This window comes from Oncorhynchus gorbuscha, linkage group LG08 (genome assembly GCF_021184085.1).
Source record: "Oncorhynchus gorbuscha isolate QuinsamMale2020 ecotype Even-year linkage group LG08, OgorEven_v1.0, whole genome shotgun sequence".
NCBI classification, from domain to species: Eukaryota; Metazoa; Chordata; class Actinopteri; order Salmoniformes; family Salmonidae; genus Oncorhynchus; species Oncorhynchus gorbuscha.
The window spans coordinates 16,270,356-16,293,578 of record NC_060180.1 but is presented as its reverse complement, the minus strand read 5'-3'; the positions used below and the strand labels follow the sequence as shown (position 1 = coordinate 16,293,578).

The 23,223-nt window shown below is 41.4% G+C and overlaps 1 pseudogene; it reads left to right on the top strand.

Moving 5' to 3' along the window:
* The window catches only part of LOC124041257, a 279,206-nt pseudogene that overhangs the window by 161,401 nt on the left and 94,582 nt on the right, over positions 1-23,223 (top strand).

Sequence of the window (23,223 nt, the reverse complement as noted above, 5' to 3'; positions counted from 1 at the left end):
GATGGTTGTATGTCCAGGAATACCATCCTTTCTCCCTGCCTCTGGGATGGTTGTATGTCCAGGAATACCATCCTTTCTCCCTGTCTCTGTGATGGTTGTATGTCCAGAAATACCATCCTTTCTCCCTGTCTCTGGGATGGTTGTATGTCCAGGAATACCATCCTTTCTCCCTGCCTCTGGGATGGTTGTATGTCCAGGAATACCATCCTTTCTCCCTGCCTCTGGGATGGTTGTATGTCCAGGAATACCATCCTTTCTCCCTGCCTCTGGGATGGTTGTATGTCCAGGAATACCATCCTTTCTCCCTGTCTCTGGGATGGTTGTATGTCCAGGAATACCATCCTTTCTCCCTGCCTCTGGGATGGTTGTATGTCCAGGAATACCATCCTTTCTCCCTGTCTCTGGGATGGTTGTATGTCCAGGAATACCATCCTTTCTCCCTGCCTCTGGGATGGTTGTATGTGCAGGAATACCATCCTTTCTCCCTGTCTCTGGGATGGTTGTATGTCCAGGAATACCATCCTTTCTCCCTGCCTCTGGGATGGTTGTATGTCCAGGAATACCATCCTTTCTCCCTGTCTCTGGGATGGTTGTATGTCCAGGAATACCATCCTTTCTCCCTGTCTCTGGGATGGTTGTATGTCCAGGAATACCATCCTTTCTCCCTGCCTCTGGGATGGTTGTATGTCCAGGAATACCATCCTTTCTCCCTGTCTCTGGGATGGTTGTATGTCCAGGAATACCATCCTTTCTCCCTGCCTCTGGGATGGTTGTATGTCCAGGAATACCATCCTTTCTCCCTGTCTCTGGGATGGTTGTATGTCCAGGGGGATGTTGGACTATCTAGCTAACAGTTTTTATCCTGCTTGTTTGATCCTGATCTTAATTCAAATTATTTTCCATTCGGTCTAATAAATAATAGCTTATTACCAATGTGGTATTGTATACACATCCTGGCTGCATGTATGTATGTATATACAGCTTTGACAGTGCTACTGACCCGAGTGGTGGCGCTTGGCTTGCGCAAACAAATTATTTGCTGTGTATATTTTTTGACACGCAAAGACCCAAATGGCGTTCCATACTTGCAGCCTGTGTATGCATATTGGTCAGGGAGAAATCCAAACCATTCTAATAGGAATTAATGGCAATAGAGCCATAATCCTAATTTTACATATGCAGGAAAATAAACACAAGGCATGTGATACATCAGAAATTGTGCAATATAATTAATGTCAACCTGAAATATTGTATTACAATTATAAATACAATTTATACAGGTTTTATACACATGTTCTGTATAAATAGCCTCTAAAATATATGAAGCTGTACTTGTTGCATTTACATTTACTTGTCTATCATCAACTGATTTCAGCCAGTGTATGGATGTCAATTGACTGTATTGTTTGAATGGAATGTTGGCATATTTGCAGTTAATTTGAAACAATGTATGGAATCATTCCTTTAAAACTATCTGGTTGGCTAGGTAACAAACATACAGTGCAGATCAATTCTTCAAATTCATTATTTTACACTATCACAGCACTGGCAAACCTTGGTTGACCAACCACATTAATATAATCAGGGATGTAGAGGAGTGCATATGTCATTTACACTGCTTTTTATTTGTGATATAGCATTTCCTCACCTTTTTATTTTGTTAATTAGCCTTTACCCACTTATTATTGCGTTCCCAGTGTTGATCAGAGCTCAGAACGCTTATATTCTTTATTATGGAGTTATTATCGCGCCTGCCTCTTTGCGAACGAGTGGAATCATTCTATTCAACCAGCTTATTTGAACAGGAGTTTAGCATTTAGCAGCCACTTGTTCTAAACCTGAAATGGGACAACTTCTACATGTTATGCAGTGAAAACATATATCCAAATTGGACTTGTTACAATACATAAATCAAAAATCATGACAGATTTGATGAATATCCACATTGCTTGATCAGACTTGTTGAATGCGTGCCAATCCGGCGCCTTTTTCTATCCCCCACGGTCTGCGTTCCATTGATCTCCTTACCGCATGTATGGAGGGCCCCCCCTCCCGATTCCCCTCCAATCAAACAGTCAAATCTCCAACCTCATCTTCAGGCAAGGACACACCATTACACACACAGCACCACACTTCTGTCAATGTGCCCCAACAGTACATTACACTGATAAATATCAAGCAGATGCAATCGTGTAGCTACATATCCAACTCAAGTGTTGCTAGCAGACACTGACTATTGATGTCAGATCACAGACTATTGACGTCAGTTATCCAAATCAAATGTTATTTGTCAAATACACATGGTTAGCAGATATTAATGTGAGTGTAGCGAAATGCTTGTGCTTCCAGTTCCGACAGTAAAGTAATATCTAACAAGTATCCTAATAATTCCCCAACATCTACTAAATACACACAAATCTAAAAGGTTGAATGAGAATATGTACATGTAAGTATATGGATGAGCGATGGCCGAGCGGCATAGGCCAGGTGTAATAGATGGTATAAAATACAGTATATACATATGATATGAATAATATAAGATATGTAAACATTATTAAAGTGATATTATTTAGAGTGCATTGTATAAAGTGACTAGTGATCCATTTATTAAAGTGGCCAGTGATTGGGTCTCAATGTAGGCAGCAGACTCTGAGTTAGTGATGGCTGTTTAGCAGTATGATGGCCTTGAGATAGAAGCTGTTTTTCAGTCTCTCGGTCCCTGCTTTGATGAACCTGTACTGACCTCGCCTTCTGGATGGTAGCGGTGTGAACAGGCAGTGGTTCGGGTGGTTGATGTCCTTGATGATCTTTTTGGAATTCCTGTGACATTGGGTGCTGTAGGTGTCATGGAGGGCAGGTAGTTTGCCCCCGGTGCTGCGTTGTGCAGACTGCACCACCCACTGGAGAACCTTGCGGTTGAGTGTGGTGCAGTTGCCGTACTATGCTGTGATGCTCTCGATTGTGCATCTGTAAAAGTTTGTCAGGGTTTTGGGTGATAAGCCAAATTTCTTCACCCTCCTGAGGTTGAAGAGGCGCTGTTGCTATTGCACCTTCTTCACCACACTGTCTGTGTGAGTGGACCATTTCAGTTTGTCTGTGATGTGTACGCCGAGGAACTTAAAAAACGTTCCACCTTCTCCACTGCTGTCCATTCAATGTGGATAGGGGGTGTTCCCTCTGCTGTATCCTGCATTAGACTCCATCAATGCAGGAAATTAATGGAAATTGAATTCATAAATTGAAATGATCCCCGTGTGAATATAATGTTCAGTATACAATTAATGATCAGCTTTTCATTCATTTTCAGAAATCAAATAACCCCAAATTAATAGCCTGCAGGCTAGTATAATATTATGTTGCCAAGTTGACTAAAGAACTAACCCATCATCCATAGAGACTAAGTACTGTTGGTAGATAATCCACTGTACTTAACCCTCAAAAGGCTACTCTCCTCTATATTATCCTCACAAATAATCCTGATAGGTATCAGTCTGGTGTTTTCTGTAATGCCCTGAGTGATCGTGTTCGTAATGGCTGCTCAGTGAAACGACATGTCCTGATTTGTCATATTAATGAACACGCCCCCATAAAGAAAATTAGAATGAAAGTCAGGTTCAGCCCCTGGTTCGACTGTGATCTTGCAGAGTTGCTCCACATCAAGAATTGCATTTTGCGAAAGGCTCGGCACACACATACTCAGGCTGACTGGCTCTCGTTCAGGCAAATGAGAAATAAGTGCACTCAGGCTACCCAGAAGGCCAAAGTTAGTGACTTTAAGGAGCAGTTCTGTCTTTGTGGGTCTAACTCCAAGACATTCTGGAAAACGGTTAAAGACCTGGAGAATAAGCCCTCCTCCTCACAGCTGCCCATGCCCCTTAATGTTGATGATGTGGTTGTTACTGACAAGGAGCACATGACTGAGCTCTATAATCACCACTTCATTAAGTCAGGATTCCTAATTGACTCAGCCATAACTCCTTCCCTGTCCAACATTTCCTCATCACCCACCCTTTCTAATGCAACTAGCCCTGACGCTTCTCCCTCTTTTTTCCCTGCTCCACTTCAAAGTTTCTCCCTGCAGGCAGTCACTGAGTCCGAGGTACTAAAGGAGCTCCTGAAATTGACCCCCAAAACACATCTGAGTCTGATGGTTTAGACCCTTTCTTCTTTAAGGTTGCTGCCCCTATCATCGCGAAGCCTATCTCGAACCGTTTTAACCTGTCTCTCCTTACTGGGGAGGTTTCCATTGCTTGGAAGGCATTTTGAGCCACGGTTCGTCCTTTATTTAAAGGGGGAGATCAAGCTGATCCGAACTGTTATAGGCAGGGTTGCACATTTTTGGGAATATTCAAAGGTGGAAATTTTCCGTGGGAATATATGGGAATTAAACAGGAATTTATGGGAATTAACAGAAATATATGCAAATTAATAAAACAAAAGAAAGGGAATATTGAATGATCCCCAATGATCCATCGCATCTCCCAAAAAGGTTTTCAACATACATCTGTAAAATTATAGTCTAGAAACTAAAGCTTTGGTTGTCTTCCTCTCAGACTTCCTTGTCTTCTTCCTGGACCTTTTCAATGTCCCTCTCTTGAACATCAGACTCTGAGGCCTCATCTTCACTGTCACTTCCCAACCTTGTTGAGGATGGCTCGCTGTCAGGCACAAAAAGCCTCAAATTTGCCAAGATGGCCACAAATCTTTCAACCCTTGTATAGGTCAGCCTGTTGCGTGCTTTGGTGTGTGTGTTCCCAAACAAGTACCAGTTGCGCTCTGAGGTGGCTGATGTTGGTGAGATTTGGAGGATGATGGAGGCAACAGGGTAAAGAGCCTCATATCCACAAAGTCCCTTCCACCAGGTGGCTGATGAGGTATGTTGTCAAGACTGCCATATTACATCTCCATCCCAAAGCCTTTGCTTGGAAGTGTCCTTGGCCAGACTGCCAAGAACCTTGCCCTCATCCAGCCCAAGATGGCAAGACACGGTAGTGATGATACCATAGGCCTTGTTGATCTCTGCACCAGATAGGATGCTCTTGCCAGCATACTTGGGGTCCAATGTGTACGCTGCGGCATGTATGGGATTCAGGCAGAAGTCTTCATGTATTTCTGAACTGCAGATTCCTCTGCTTGTAGCAACAGTGAAATGGGCAGGGCAGTACAGATTCTCTGACATCTGCAAGCAGAGTCTGAACATCAGACAGGATGGCATTGTCTCCCTCAATCCATGCAATGGTTACTGCTATAGGTTTCAGGAGTTTCAGGCTGCTTACCACTCTCTCCCAAAATACATCATCCAGGAGGATCCTCTTGATGGGGTTATCCATATCGGCAGACTGTGATATGGCCATTTCTTAGAGAGACTCTTTCCCCTCCAGAAGACTGTCAGACATGATGACAACACCACCCCAACGGGTGTTGCTGTGTAGCTTCAATGTGGTGCCCTTATTCTTCTCACTTTGCTTGGTGAGGTAGATTGCTGCTATAACTTGATGAACCTTCACATACCTAACCATTTCCTTGGCTCTCTTGTAGACTGTATCCATTGTTTTCAGTGCCATGATGTCCTTGAGGCGCAGATTCAATGCATGAGCAGCACAGCCAATGGGTGTGATGTGATAGTAGGACTCCTCCACTTTAAACCAAGCAGCCTTCATGTTTGCAGCATTGTCTGTCACCAGTGCAAATACCTTGTGTGGTCCAGGGTCGTTGATGACTGCCTTCAGCTCATCTGCAACGTAGAGACCGGTGTGTCTGTTGTCCCTTGTGTCTGTGCTCTTGTAGAATACTGGTTGAGGGATGGAGATGACGGGGTGGAGATGAATACTGGTTGAGGGGTGGAGATGATGCTAATGATGTTAATTATTCCTTTCCCACGAACATTCGACAGAGGTGATCAGAGGTGATTGCAATACAGTCTGATTTCTCTATGATTTGCTTGACCTTCACTTGAACTCTGCATCCAGCAAATTTGTTGATAAAGCATGTCTGGTTGGAGGGGTGTATGCTGGGCGAAGAACATTCAGAAATCTCTTCCAATACACATTGCCTGTGAGCATCAGAGGTGAACCAGTTGCATACACAGCTCGAGCAAGTCATTCATCAACATTTCTCTGACTACGTTCCTCCATTGAGTCATAAAAACGTCTGATTCCAGGAGGAATATGAGCTGTTGCTATCGATAAGGTGTCTGATTCATAACTTTCACCTCAAATAGAAGTAGAGGAACTTTTGTCAGAGGTTGCTTGTTGTGAGCACTGAGGGAACTTTATGCACTTAACCAGATGATTCTGCATCTTTGTTGCATTCTTCACATATGATTTAGCACAGTATTTGCAAATGTACACAGCTTTTCCTTCTACATTAGCTGCAGTGAAATGTCTCCACACATCAGATAGTGCCCGTGCCATTTCCTGTAAAGATTGGTGGGAAAAAAACTAATACAATTCCATGTACAGATAAATAGTTAAGCAGTTATATTAAACTCCTTTGTAAGATAAATGTTTTAAAATGAAACATGTATGGAAACACGTGAATTAACACTCAGCAGGCTTAAGCAAGTTAAAACTCACATGGTAGCAACAACTAACTAGTAGGAATTGTTAACAAGTTAGAAATTATTTAAACACACTTTGCTGTAGGCTACTATTTACTAGTTAATAAAGAATCATTTATGTCGTATAAAATATATTCATCCCACCCAGTATTGTAATCAAAACTAACCAGAAAGCATGTAGATCTTGGCTCAGACAGTGTAGTAGTGTGGGCTCAAAAGCATCTCAAGATCTTGAGAATCAGCTGTACATGTGATGGAAGGGTGCACTGTACATGTGATGGAAGAATGCACTGTGCATACAGAGGGTTGCAATTCCATTGAATTGGGGATAGTTCAACCAAAATATGCCACAAGACCTATAATTGCCTTACAGTATGTGTATCCCACAAAAAAGGTTCAGTGTTATAAGCTAACTTTTTTTATGAATTTAAGCAAAATTCCCCAAATTCCAGGGATTAATTTCCCATAGAAAAATTCCATAAAAATTCTGGAAATTTACCAGAAAGTTTCCAACCCTTTGCAACCCTACTTATAGGCCTATACTATTGTGCCCTGTTTATCAAAAGTGTTGGAAAAACTTGTCAATAATCAACTGACTGGCTTTCTTGAGGTTTATAGTATTCTCTCTGGTATGCAATCTGGTTTCCCCTCAGATTATGAACGTGTCACTACAACCTTAAAGGTCTTCAATTATGTCACGATTGCCCTTGATTCTCAGCAATGTTGTGCTGATATTTTTATTGACTTGGCCAAGGCTTTTGATACGGTAGACCATTCCATTTGTGTTGGCTGGCTAAGGAGTATTGGTGTCTCTGAGGGGTCTTTGGCCTGGTTTGCTAACTACCTCTCTCAGAGTGCAGTGTATAAAGTCAGAACATCTGCTGTCTTAGCCACCAAGGGTGTACCCCAAGGCTCGATCCTAGGCCCCACGCTTTTCTCAATTTACATCAACAACCTAGCTCAGGCAGTAGGACGCTCTCTTATCCATTTATATGCAGATGATACAGTCTTATACTCAGCTGATTTTGTGTTAAACGCTCTACAACAAAGCTTTCTTAGTGTCCAACAAGCTTTCTCTACCCTTAACCTTATTCTGAACAGCTCCAAAACAAAGGTCATGTAGTTTGGTAAGAAGAATGCCCACAGGTGTGATTACTACCTACAAGAACTTGGGAGTATGGCTAGATGGTACACTGTCCTTCTCTCAGCACATATCAAAGCTGCAGACTAAAGTTATATCTACACTTGGTTTCCTCTTTCAACCCAGCTGCCAAACTAACCCCGATTCTGATGACCATCCTACCAATGCTAGATTACGGAGACATAATTTATAGATCGGCAGGTAAGAGTGCTCTCGAGCGGCTAGATGTTCTTTACCATTCGGCCATCAGATTTGCTGCCACCAGCGCTCCTTATAGGACACAATAATAATAATATAATATAATATATGCCATTTAGCAGACGCTTTTATCCAAAGCGACTTACAGTCATGTGTGCATACATTCTACGTATGGGTGGTCCCGGGGATCGAACCCACTACCCTGGCGTTACAAGCGCCATGCTCTACCAACTGAGCTACAGAACGACCACAACACTGCACTCTATGCTCCTCTGTAAACTGGTCATCTCTGTAAACCCGCCACAAGACCCACTGGTTGATGTTTATTTAAAACCCTTTTAGGCCTCACTCCCCCTATCTGAGATATCTACTGCAGCCCTCATCCTCCACATACAACACCCGTTCTGCCAGTCACATTCTGTTAAAAGTCCCCAAAGCACACACTTCCCTGGGTCGCTCGTCTTTTCAATTCGCTGCAGCAAGCGACTGGAACGAGCTGCAACAAACTCTCAAACTGGACAGTTTTATCTCCATCGCTACTTTCAAAGACTCAATCATGGACACTGTTACTGGCAGTTGTGGCTTGTATTGTTGTCTCTACCTTCTTGCCCTTTGTGCTGCTGTCTGTGCCCAATAATGTTTTCCATGTTTTGTGCTGCTACCATGTTGTGTTGCTACTATGTTGTTGTCATGTTGTGTTGCTACCATGCTGTGTTGTCATGTGTTGCTGCCTTGCTATGATGTTGTCTTAGGTTTCTCTTTATGTAGTGTTGTGGTGTCTCTCATGTCGTGATGTGCGTTTTGTCCTATATTGCTATATATACAGTGGGGGAAAAAAGTATTTAGTGAGCCACCAATTGTTCAAGTTCTCCCACTTAAAAAGATGAGAGAGGCCTGTAATTTTCATCATATGTACACTTCAACTACGACAGACAAAATGAGAAAAGATATCCAGAAAATCACATTGTAGGATTTTTTAATGAATTTATTTGCAAATTATGGTGGAAAATAAGTATTTGGCCACCTACAAACAAGCAAGATTTCTGGCTCTTACAGACCTGTAACTTCTTCTTTAAGAGGCTCCTCTGTCCTCCACTCGTTACCTGTATTAATGGCACCTGATTGAACTTATTTGAACCAGAAACAAAATTGTAGACCTGCACCAGGCTGGGAAGACTGAATCTGCAATATGTAAGTAGCTTGGTTTGAAGAAATCAACGGTGGGAGCAATTATTAGGAAATGGAAGACATACAAGACCACTGATAATCTCTCTCGATCTGGGGCTCCACGCAAGATCTCACCCCGTGGAGTCAAAATGATCACAAGAATGGTGAGCAAAAATCCCAGAACCACACGGGGGGACCTAGTGAATGACCTGCAGAAAGCTGGGACCAAAGTATCAAAGCCTACCATCAGTAACACACTACGCCACCAGGGACTCAAATCCTGCAGTGCCAGACGTGTCCCCCTGCTTAAGCCAGTACATGTCCAGGCCTGTCTGAAGTTTGCTAGAGAGCATTTAGATGATCCATAAGAAGATTAGGAGAATGTCATATGGTCAGATATGGTCAGATGAAACCAAAATATAACTTTTTGGTAAAAACTCAACTCGTCGTGTTTGGAGGACAAAGAATGCATTGTTTACTCCATGTGTAACTCTGTGTTGTTTGTTCACACTGCTATGCTTTATCTTGGCCAGGTCGCAGTTGCAAATGAGAACCTGTTCTCAACTAGCCTACCTGGTTAAATAAAGGTGAAATATATATTTTTTTTTAAATGCTGAGTTGCATCCAAAGAACACCATACCTACTGTGAAGCATGGGGGTGGAAACATCATGCTTTGGGGCTGTTTTTCTGCAAAGGGACCAGGACGACTGATTCGTGTAAAGGAAAGAATGAATCGGGCCATGTATCATGAGATTTTGAGTGAAAACCTCCTTCCATCAGCAAGGGCATTGAAGATGAAACGTGGTTGGGTCTTTCAGCATGACAATGATCCCAAACACACAGCCCGGGCAACGAAGGAGTGGCTTCGTAAGAAGCATTTCAAGGTCCTGGAGTGGCCTAGCCAGTCTCCAGATCCCCATAGAAAATCTTTGGAGTTAGTTGAAAGTCTGTGTTGCCCAGCAACAGCCCCAAAACATCACTGCTCTAGAGGAGATCTGCATGGAGGAATGGGCCAAAATACCAGCAACAGTGTGTGAAAACCTTGTGAAAACTTACAGAAAACGTTTGACCTCTGTCATTGCCAACAAAGGGTATATAACAAAGTATTGAGATAAACTTTTGTTATTGACCAAATACTTATTTTCCACCATTTTTTGCAAGTAAATTCATTCAAAATCCTACAATGTGATTTTCTGGATTTTTTTTCTCATTTTGTCTGTCATAGTTGAAGTGTCCCTATGATGACAATTACAGGCCTCTCTCATCTGTTTAAGTGGGAGAACTTGCGCAATTGGTGGCTGACTAAATACTTTTTTCCCCCACTGTGTGTATATATATATGGTGACTGTGGCAGCCTACACAGCTCATCAAACCTCACCACATCCACACACACACACACAAGTTCCAACCGGGTTGACACTTTAAAGGCCGTACTGTTGGCACTCTCGCCATGTCTTAAGGACTATGTTGACAGAGAGGGGAGATCACAGACATGTATTTCTTCTAATAAATAAAAGGAGCTCATTAATCAGCATATGACTGATGGCCATATCCAGCCATAAAGAACTGAAGCAAGGAGATGCTGGGCTTTGATAACGCCCACCCACGCAAGACCCACGCCTAATTAGCCTTCAGGAGCTGGGAGATGTGAGGTCCATCATAGAACAGTTAGTATCTGCGCTATCATGAAATGTGAAGGAAGAGAGGGGGGCCTATATTGGATGTACAGTGGCAAGAGAAAGTATGTGAACCCTTTGGAAATACCTGGATTTCTGCATAAACTAATCATAAATTTGATCTGATCTTCATCTAGGTCACAACAATAGACAAACACTGCTCTCCTGAGGTCATGCCACAGCATCTCAATTTGGTTGAGGTCAGGATTCTGACTGGGCCCCCCCAGAAGGCGTATTTTGTTGTTGATTTACTTCTGTGTTTTGGGTCGTTGTCCTGCTGCATCACCCAACTTAGCCTGACATTCTCCTGCAAAATATCTTGATAAACTTGGGAATTAAGTTTTCCATCGATGATAGCAAAGCAACCCAAAACCATCATGCTCCCTCCACCATACTTTACAGTTGGGATGAGGTTTTGATGTACAGTGGGGCAAAAAATTATTTAGTCAGCCACCAATTGTGCAAGTTCTCCCACTTAAAAAGATGAGGCCTGTAATTTTCATCATAGGTACACTTCTACTATGACAGACAAAATGAGAGAAAAAAAATCCAGAAAATCACATTGTAAGATTTTTTATGAATTTATTTGCAAATTATGGTGGAAAATAAGTATTTGGTCAATAACAAAAGTTTATCTCAATACTTTGTTATATACCCTTTGTTGAAAATGACAGAGGTCAAACGTTTTCTGTAAGTCTTCACAAGGTTTTCACACACTGTTGCTGGTATTTTGGCCCATTCCTTCATGCATATCTCCTCTAGAGCAGTTATGTTTTGAGTCTGTTGCTGGGCAATACAGACTTTCAACTCCCTCCAAAGATGTTCTATGGGGTTGAGATCTGTAGACTGGCTAGGCCACTCCAGGACCTTGAATAGCTTCTTACGAAGCCACTCCCTTCATTGCCCGGGTGGTGTGTTTGGGATCATTGTCGTGCTGAATGAAAGACCCGGTCACGTTTCATCTTCAATGCCCTTGCTGATGGAAGGAGGTTTTCACTCAAAATCTCACGATACATGGCCCCATTCATTCTTTCCTTTACACGGATCAGTCGTCCTTGTCCCTTTGCAGAAAAACAGCCCCAAAGCATGATGTCTCCACCCCATGCCTCACAGTAGGTATGGTGTTCTTTGGATGCAACTCAGCATACTTTGTCCTCCAAACACGACGAGTTGAGTTATAACCAAAAAGTTATATTTTGGTTTCATATGACCATATGACATTCTCCCAATCTTCTTCTGAATCATCCAAATGCTCTCTAGCAAACTTCAGATGGGCCTGGACATGTACTGGCTTAAGCAGGGGGACACGTCTGGCACTGCAGGATTTGAGTCCCTGGCGGCGTAGTGTGTTACTGATGGTAGGCTCTGTTACTTTGGTCCCAGCTCTCTGCAGGTCATTCACTAGGTCCCCCCGTGTGGTTCTGGGATTTTTGCTCGCCGTTCTTGTGATCATTTTGACTCCACGGGGTGAGATCTTGCGTGGAGCCCCAGATCGAGGGAGATTATCAGTGGTCTTGTATGTCTTCCATTTCCTAATAATTGCTCCCACAGTTGATTTATTCAAACCAAGCTGCTTACCTATTGCAGATTCAGTCTTCCCTGCCTGGTGCAGGTCTACAATTTTGTTTCTGGTGTCCTTTGACAGCTCTTTGGTCTTGGCCATAGTGGAGTTTGGAGTGTGACTGTTTGAGGTTGTGGACAAGTGTCTTTTATACTGATAACAAGTTCAAACAGGTGCCATTAATACAGGTAACGAGTGGAGGACAAGAGGAGCCTCTTAAAGAAGAAGTTACAGGTCTGTGAGAGCCAGAAATCTTGCTTGTTTGTAGGTGACCAAATACTTATTTTCCACCATAATTTGCAAATAAATTAATAAAAAATCCTACAATGTGATTTTCTGGATTTTTTTCCCTCATTTTGTCTGTCATAGTTGACGTGTACCTATGATGAAAATTACAGGCCTCTCTCATCTTTTTAAGTGGGAGAACTTGCACAATTGGTGGCTGACTAAATACTTTTTTGCCCCACTGTAGGTGTGCTGTGCCTTTTTTCTCCACACATAGTGTTGTGTGCTCCTTCCAAACAACTCAACTGTAGTTTAATCTGTTCACATAATATTTAGCTAGTAGCGCTGTGGAACATCCAGGTGCACTTTTGCAAACTTCAGACATGCAGCAATATTTTTGGGGGGACAGCAGTGGCTTCTTCTGTGGTGTCCTCCCATGAACACCATTCTTGTTTAGTGTTTTAGATATCATAGACTCGTCAACATAGATGTTAGTATGTTCCAGAGATTTCTGTAAGTCTTTAGCTGACACTTTAAGATTCTCCTTAACCTGATTGAGCATTGTGTGCTATGCTCTTGCAGTCATCTTTGCAGGACGACCACTAATAGGGAGAGTAGCGTCACTGCTGAACTTTCTCCATTCATAGACAATGTCTTACCATTGTTAGGTTCTTATTTTCAGTGAAGCTAAACCAAGTTTAATTCCTCCCAAAGGGTCGATACAGCTGTAATTCAGACATTTCACACAACCACTGATATTTAACCCTTTCTCCTAGGCTGAGTCTCCTCCTACCCATCTGTACAAACATCGTTCTTTATTGCTAGGCAGGATACTAGTGATACAGGCCATGAACTTCTATTTCTCCCTTAAGTTAACCTGACCTCAACCCCCCTTCGCCACTAATCCATGGCTCTCTCCCCTTATCAATGCCGGCCACATGTAATCACTTCCCTGCACTCAACTCATTCCAAGCTTAGTTGCACACACTATATACCTTCCTCCTATAACCCTTTATATTCTGGTGTAGGCCCTCTAAACCTTAGCACTCCATCAGTGACATGCATAAGTATATTTTCATATTCTCAGATCCTAACACCATGGACTGATGAACATCAAGGCTTTTAGAGATACTTTTGTAACCCTTTCCAGCTTTATTCTTAATCTTAGGTCTTCTGAGATCTCTTTTGATCGAGGCATGGTTCACATTAGGCAATGCTTCTTGTGAATAGCAAACTCAAATTTTGTGATTTTTTTTATAGGGCGAGGCAGTTATAACCAACATCTCTAATCTCGTCTCATTGATTGGACTCCAGGTTAGCTGACTCCTGACTTCAATTAGCTTTTGGAGAAGTCATTAGGCTGTTTAAATTGTATATTCAATATAGACAAGAAAAATACAATAATTTGTATGTTATTAGTTTAAGCACACTATTGTTTGTCTGTTGTTGTGACTTAGATGAAGATCAGATCAAATTTGATGACCAATTTATGCAGAAATCCAGGTAATTCCAAAGGGTTGACATACCTTTTCTTGCCACTGTAGCTATTATTTTCTTCTCTGTTCTCTTTATTTCTCTCAAAATGCAACCTCTCTGAGAGAGGTGACATGCACTGATGTTATAAAGCTTCGACCTCTCACAGAGACAGATGACATGTTATAAAGCTTCGACCTCTCTGAGAGAGATGACATGTTATGTTGTAAAGCTTCGAGCTCTCATAGAGACAGATGACATGTTATGTTATGTTATAAAGCTTCAACCTCTCACAGAGACAGATGACATGTTATGTTGTAAAGCTTCGACCTCTCACAGAGACAGATGACATGTTATGTTATAAAGCCTCGACCTCTCACAGAGACAGTTGACATGTTATGATGTTGTAAAGCTTCGACCTCTCACAGAGAGATGACATGTTATGATGTTGTAAAGCTTCAATCTCTCACAGAGACAGATGACATGTTATGATGTTGTAAAGCTTCAACCTCTCACGGAGAGAAATGGACTGGCATCTAATATTGTACAGGGGGGTGCTGTAGCTGTATTTGGACAATCTTTGAGAAAAAATTTGATTATGGGTGTAAAAAGAGGAAACAATATCGAAGATGTTCCCTGTACACTATGTAGAAATTAAGTTGACATTAACCAGGTCACTTCTCTCCTCCTCTATATCTGAAATGCTTTATGAGGCGAGGAGGATGCCTACCTCCCGGGAATTATTTGTTTTACATTGTATCCTCTCCTTTCCTCCCCAAGGAGGCCATTTTGCACCATTGTGTAAGCACAGCATTGCCTCAATGCATGATGGGATTATATGTTGTGCATATTCAGCTATCTTTCCCAGTGATTTATACGAGGGCCTTGGAGGGGTGTATACTGGTGTCATTGTTTGAAGGTTAACTGCACTATATTGGTACACTGTGACTTCCCAAATCATATATTATTAGCAGCATTGTGATACAGAGGACCCTCCTCCTCTATTGAAGGGACTGCCATGTCCCACAGCCAGGTCCTCAAACAGTTAATATTAAGTGATAATAATTGCACGCTGTACAGTATATCCACAAAGATACTGTAGGAATGCTAACAGCCTTTGTTGCATTAGTAATATTGTATTCTCTGCATTCTCCGTGAAGATGAAGTCTGTGTGAGTTAGTTTCAGTAACTATTTGATGTAGTATCTCAGTATTGACTTCATGACATTATGTATTCATTAGTAGAGTATATTTGTATTTGCCTAGTCATCACAGGTGCTGTTCTGTAAATTTGCTTCAGATAAATTATTTTCCTAATTCTTTTGAAAATATTTGATTCCCTGCTGCTTTGGCTTTTGTTTTGCAAATTGTCATTGAATTATTTACACTGTATCATCATACAGAATGTCTTTAAGTTTTAGAATTTAGTTTTGATTTCTTTCAAAGCTTTCCAATCTACCGCAAATAAGTATGTCTGTCTGCTTGTGCGCGTACACAGACACATGCATGCAGGTTCGTGCGCATAGACACACACACACGATCAACTTGTTTTTTTCTCTCTGTCTTTGTTTCCAGACCTCCACCACCACAGTGAACATAGTGGTGACTGATGTAAATGATAACGACCCTAAGTTTGACCTGACCCTGCCCAGGAACCTCACTGTCCAGGAGGAGAAGGCCAACGTGTTTGTGGGTCAAGTCATGGTAAGCATATGTAATGGGTTAAAGATGCACATAGTGTAGTAAGTAGTATGTTGTTAGAGTTCACCTTGAGCATGAATACAACATTTAAAAAATAACATTCATTTCACCTGCCATTTCCTGGTATTTCCTTTCTTTCCACATTCCTGTCTGGCACGGCTTTTCTGAGCAGGTATTTTCGTATCTTCACCAACCCCAGCTACTCCAAAAGTTCCACCGGTGTCCACAGCAACGCATGTGGCATAACTTCAACAAGGCCGGTCTCGATTGGCTGATCTTTCACCCAAAGTGGTGTCCCTTTTGACTGGTTCAGTTCAGCAAGGGTTTTTCTAATTACTGTTTTAGATGAATTGGACTGGGAAATAATCAGAGAATAATTCTTCCAGAGTTTTTGTGCGAGCGTGCGTGGTGGCGCGATTCAAGGACCACAGCGCAGCGTTTGTTTTGTTACCTCCTTGTCTTGCCTTGATTAGGTGGACTTAGGGACATGTTCTAATTGACTAGAATACAATGCCTTGATGAAAGATCCAAATATATTTTTTAATTGAGATCAAAATTATTACTTTGCCCTAGTAATGTCAGAACTTTGGTTTGAGCTGTGCTCCGATAGTGGTTGCACATGAAGAGATAATGGGCAATTCCCCCACTTTTCAATCTCCAGCCAGAGCTCTAAAGTGCGACCAAATATTTTGCTGAGCGACTTGGAGTTTTATTTTGGGAGCAACGGGCGACCGATCCACCCCCCAAAATAATATAAAAAAGTCCATGCATAACAGTATTTCTCCGCAAAACTCTTCTCTACATTGTTTAAACAAGACAGGCTGAAGCCTCGCCCCCTGTCACTCAACGGTCGGGCAGCACACAGACAGTTCCTCCACGCTGTGCCTGTTTCTCTCAGAATTCACTCGACAGATTATTCCAAAGCAACAACGATACTGTTTTCCACATTTCTTCAAAAAAAGGAATCCAAGTTTCATTTATCATAATATTCGTTTGTGTATCTTACTCTTTGCAAAACGCGAGGTAGTTCGTCTAAGGAAGCTGGCATGTGCCTAAAGCTAATCGCTAATGCTAATCGCTAACTAGCTAGCTGGTAAAGGCCCTTTAGCTAAATGCACTAGCTAGGGCAAAGCAAACATTAGCTCTAATACAGGTTGCTACCAGTGGTGGTGTATATCATAATGTTGCATTGCTTTTTAACACATGTAGACACTGGTATGGTACTGGAGATTATGAAAATGAGGTTCAACAGTGCCAGAATTTCCCATTAATTGTAAGAGTGGTTTGGATGCTTTATTTACAAACGTATCATATGCTTATCATTTAATAAACATTAATACAAAAAATGTCTGGAAAAAGCTAAAGAAAATATTTCATGAAGTGTATTTAAAGTACAATAGAGAAGACAATGAAGTGATTATATAGAGAAGTGATTATTGCTATATCTATAGTTTGTCTCTGAGTATAAATCTAGCAATTAAAACAAGCTGTCAATGATCCATTGTTACCTCTTCATTTAATTATTTATAATGAGATACATGGATTGTTAATTACCTAAAGTACACTGATGGATGGATGGGCCAGCTAACTTTGTTAATGTGGCCTCTCTTGTGAGGGCCCTGCTGGACTGCAATCAAGTGGAAACTCTTACTTGTCCACCTTGTTGCACGTTTAGTTGTGTTTGGATCATGGGGATAGTGTCCATTCCGAGAAACTGTAACAACAAATGCTCAAAATAAAAATATATATATATACAATTTGTCTAGTCAAGACCATGTTGCATCCAGACCAAGAAGAAATACAAACTTCCATAATTGTTTTCTTCATTCATTTAATCTATTGAATGATTACTGTTCTGCTGAGGGATATGATAGGTAGTTCATACTCCTACTGAATTGTGATAATGATTCACATGTTTGTTAATGTTGGAAAGGAGATAAGGGTAATTCCAACATCCTTTATGGAAACTGAAGCTCCTCAATTTGAGTTACTATGTTTGTTTCATCCTGATGACACACATTCACCAACCCAAGAACACCAAGACTTGTCTCTCACTTTGAAGTTCCCACATCTCTCTTATTGATTTAAGTGTATTTTGAGTTACTCCCATAGACCACATTATGGCACAGAGATTGATAGAGTACATGTATCAACAAAATACAAAACACATTCATTGGTGCATTTGTAATACTAATAAAACTTCTCCATGTGTTATTGAAGTCCAGCCATTGTGTTCCACAACTCTGCTGGTTGTTATCCATCTGCTGTAATCAGGGACTTACTCAGTCCTGGGACACCAAGTGAGAGGACTCTAGTTACAATCAATGAAAATCAGTCATTTACCAGGAAGAAAATGGATCATGCAATACTGGTTAGAGTTGAATAATGAAAATCGGCAGTACTTCTCAACTTGAAGTCTAGTCTTCACATATGACTCATATCTCAATACTATCTTGAATGGCAGTCCCTTTTTATGTGGGTCTGTAAACATCACTCAACTCTATCCACCATAAAATGGCATTGAAGTGCAGTACTTGACCCTTAAGCTGATGGCAGATGACACTTACAGTGCCTTGCGAAAGTATTCGGCCCCCTTGAACTTTGCGACCTTTTGCCACATTTCAGGCTTCAAACATAAAGATATAAAACTGTATTTTTTTTGTGAAGAATCAACAACATGTGGGACACAATCATGAAGTGGAACGACATTTATTGGATATTTCAAACTTTTTTAACAAATCAAAAACTGAAGTTAATACTTTGTAGCGCCACCTTTTGCTGCGATTACAGCTGTAAGTCGCTTGGGGTATGTCTCTATCAGTTTTGCACATCGAGAGACTGACATTTTTTCCCATTCCTCCTTGCAAAACAGCTCAAGCTCAGTGTGGTTGGATGGAGAGCATTTGTGAACAGCAGTTTTCAGTTCTTTCCAGAGATTCTCGATTGGATTCAGGTCTGGACTTTGACTTGGCCATTCTAACACCTGGATATGTTTGTTTTTGAACCATTCCATTGTAGATTTTGCTTTATGTTTTGGATCATTGTCTTGTTGGAAGACAAATCTCCGTCCCAGTCTCAGGTCTTTTGCAGACTCCATCAGGTTTTCTTCCAGAATGGTCCTGTATTTGGCTCCATCCATCTTCCCATCAATTTTAACCATCTTCCCTGTCCCTGCTGAAGAAAAGCAGGCCCAAACCATGATGCTGCCACCACCATGTTTGACAGTGGGGATGGTGTGTTCAGGGTGATGAGCTGTGTTGCTTTTACGCCAAACATAACGTTTTGCATTGTTGCCAAAATATTCAATTTTGGTTTCATTTGACCAGAGCACCTTCTTCCACATGTTTGGTGTGTCTCCCAGGTGGCTTGTGGCAAACTTTAAACAACACTTTTTATGGATATCTTTAAGAAATGGCTTTCTTCTTGCCACTCTTCCATAAAGGCCAGATTTGTGCAATATACGACTGATTGTTGTCCTACGGACAGAGTCTCCCACCTCAGCTGTAGATCTCTGCAGTTCATCCAGAGTGATCATGGGCCTCTTGGCTGCATCTCTGATCAGACTTCTCCTTGTATGAGCTGAAAGTTTAGTGGGACGGCCAGGTCTTGGTAGATTTTCAGTGGTCTGATACTCCTTCCATTTCAATATTATCGCTTGCACAGTGCTCCTTGGGATGTTTAAAGCTTGGGAAATATTTTTGTATGCAAATCCGGCTTTAAAATTCTTCACAACAGTATCTCGGACCTGCCTGGTGTGTTCCTTGTTCTTCATGATGCTCTCTGCGCTTTTAACGGAACTCTGAGACTATCACAGTGCAGGTGCATTTATACGGAGACTTGATTACACACAGGCGGATTGTATTTATCGTCATTAGTCATTTAGGTTAACATTGGATCATTCAGAGATCCTCACTGAACTTCTGGAGAGAGTTTGCTGCACTGAAAGTAAAGGGGCTGAATAATTTTGCACGCCCAATTTTTCAGTTTTTGATTTGTTAAAAAAGTTTGAAATATCCATTAAATGTCATTCCACTTCATGATTGTGTCCCACTTGTTGTTGATTCTTCACAAAAAATACAGTTTTATATCTTTATGTTTGAAGCCTGAAATGTGGCAAAAGGTCGCAAAGTTCAAGGGGGCTGAATACTTTCGCAAGGCACTGTATGCATGGGTGTTGCACTGCATACTGTATTATTTAAGTATATTTAAGGGATGGCGTGGGATTTTGACAATTAAGCCCTTCGTCAGATGACCTCATGGATACAATTTATGTAGTTGTGAAATTTGAAGGTAGTTTTGTGAGCCATTGCTAACTAGCGTTAGTGCAGTGACTGGAAGACTCCCGAAACAGCATGTGTTCATGTCTTGTATTATCACCAGGTGAATGGTAATGGAATGGAAGTAATCAAGATATAAAAATGCATAGATTTGGTAGATGACCATCCTACAGTTATAACTGAAGAGGAAGTGTAAACTCTAACGTAGCCTATCTGCTAGAAAGGTAACTCTAAACACATTTCTGCTAGTTTAGCTGGTTACAAACTGTAATCAACTTTTATTTTTAGAGATATTTTTGCACATCCTTGTTTGAAGACCCCTGCCTTACACGCCTTAGGGTTAGCATTAAGATACTTAAACAATCTGAATTTTATGGCGCCCTCTGAGAAATTATGCACACTCTAGAATGCCCTTCGAGCCAATTAGAAATGAGTAGAATTAGCAACCAAAGTGTTTGACTAGCAACCAGGCAAATTGGACTAATGACTGGTATGTTTTTGTTGGAACTACTTCATAACTGTTGTTATTGCCGTGCATTATTGAGAAATAGTGCACACTCTAGAATGCCCTTCAAGACAATCAGAAACGAGTATTCAACATTTCTTTCTTAGAACTGCATCATACCTGTTCTGATTTTCCAATGTCCCAGACAGTTCAAAATCAAATCAAATCAAATGTTATTTGTCACATACACATGGTTAGCAGATGTTAATGCGAGTGTAGCGAAATGCTTGTGTGTTTAGTTCCGACAATGCAGTAATAACCAACGAGTACTCTAACCTAACAATACCACAACTACTACCTTATACACACAGGTGTAAAGGGATAAAGAATATGTACATAAAGATATATGAATGAGTGATGGTACAGAACGGCATAGGCAAGATGCAGTAGATGGTATCGAGTACAGTATATACATATGCGATGAGTAATGTAGGGTATGTAAACACAAAAGTGGCATAGTTTAAAGTGGCTAGTGATACATGTATTACATAAAGATGGCAAGATGCAGTAGATGATATAGAGTACAGTATATACATATGAGATGAGTACTGTAGGGTGTGTAAACATTATATTAAGTGGCATTGTTTAAAGTGGCTAGTGATACATTTTTTACATCAATTTCCATCAATTTCCATTATTAAAGTGAGCTGGAGTTGAGTCAGTATGTTGGCAGCAGCTACTCAATGCTAGTGGAGGCTGTTTAACAGTCTGATGGCCTTGAAATATAAGCTTTTTGTCTCTCGGTCCCTGCTTTGATGCACCTGTACTGCCCTCGCCTTCTGTATGATAGCGGGTGAACAGGCAGTGGCTCGGGTGGTTGTTGGCCTTGATGATCTTTATGCCCTTCCTGTGACATCGGGTGGTGTAGGTGTCCTGGAGGGCAGGTAGTTTGCCCCCGGTGATGCGTTGTGCTGACCTCACTACCCTCTGGAGAGCCTTACGGTTGTGGGCGGAGCAGTTGCCGTACCAGGCGGTGATACAGCCCGACAGGATACTCTCGATTGTGCATCTGTAGAAGTTTGTGAGTGCTTTTGGTGACAAGCCAAATTTCTTCAGCCTCCTGAGGTTGAAGAGGCGCTGCTGCACCTTCTTCACAATGCTGTCAGTGTGGGTGGACCAATTCAGTTTGTTCGTTATGTGTACGCCGAGGAACTTATAACATGCTAACCTCTCCACTACTGTCCCATCGATGTGGATAGGGGGGTGCTCTCTCTGCTGTTTCCTGAAGTCCACAATCATCTCCTTTGTTTTGTTGACGTTGAGTGTGAGGAAATGTATCACTAGCCACTTTAAACAATGCCACTTAATATAATGTTTACATACCCTACATTACTCATCTCATATGTATATACTGTACTCTATATCATGTACTGCATCTTGCCATCTTGATGTAATACATATATCACTAGCCATTTTAAACTATGCCACTTTTATACGTTTAAATACCCTACATTACTCATCCCATATGTATATACTGTACTCGATACCATCTACTGCATCTTGCCTATGCTGTTCTGTACCATCACTCATTCGTTGTTTATTACTACATTGTCGGAACTAGAAGCACAAGCATTTCGCTACACTCACAGCTAACCATGTGTATGTGACAAATAAAATTGGATATGATTTGATAACGTAATGATGTGACGATAATAAATGATAATTACATTGTTAGTTTCTTTGTCATTCACAAGCATGCATACTGTATGTAGGCCTACCTTTTTTGTATCAGGTATTAGCCAAAAGGTATTTATGCATCCACATAGTGTAGATTCTATACTTATCCACACTCACCTAGCATGCACAAAAGTGAAGTTTCCACACTAGCCGAGTCATAGCAGTTTTTTAATGTGGCAGATCTAAGGCTGCGTTTGCACAGGCAGCCCAATTCTGATCTTTTTGGTGTTTTGACAAATCAGATCAGCTCTTTTGCCCATAATTGTGCAAAATATCAGAAATTGACTGCCTGTATAAACGCAGCCTAATTCACTTTTAATGGATCTGAGAGACAATGAATGCTCGGCTACCTTAAGTTCATAAAAAACAGCCGGTAATCAGCCCTGCGGTGCTAAAGTGAGCTTGTGTGTGTTTCTAGTCCATGGCATGCTGTTAAAATATTCCTAATTATTAATTGATACATTTAGTATGTATTAAAGGAATTAAGCCTGTGAGCCGTGAGGTTCATAATGATGTCAACTCATTGCACAGTAATGTTTGCACATTTCAATTGACATGTTGTTCTTCTGTTTTCTAAAGGCTTAATGTCAGGGCTCAATCTTTAGCCTTGGCTTTGAGCATCTATCTGGCTTTCTGTGTAATACAAAATTAGGGTAAAGCACCCTTACTCCACCTAAACCCTCTCCCATTTTAATTTCCCTTTTTAACTCTCTGTGCTACTCTGTCCTTTCATAGCCGAGATCAAGAACTCAGTCAGGAGCAGGGTCAGATTTCAATGCCTTCCCCACCTCTCTCGCTCTCTATTTCTCTCACTCCCTCTCTCTCTTTCCTTGTTACCATGATTACAACAGAAAGGAATTAGTGCCTGCTCTTTACACACAAAAATCATGCAGTCAGGTTCTCACACACACACACACACACACACACACACACACACACACACACACACACACACACACACACACACACACACACACACACACACACACACACACACACACACACACACACACACACACACACACACACACACACACACACACACACACACACACACACACAC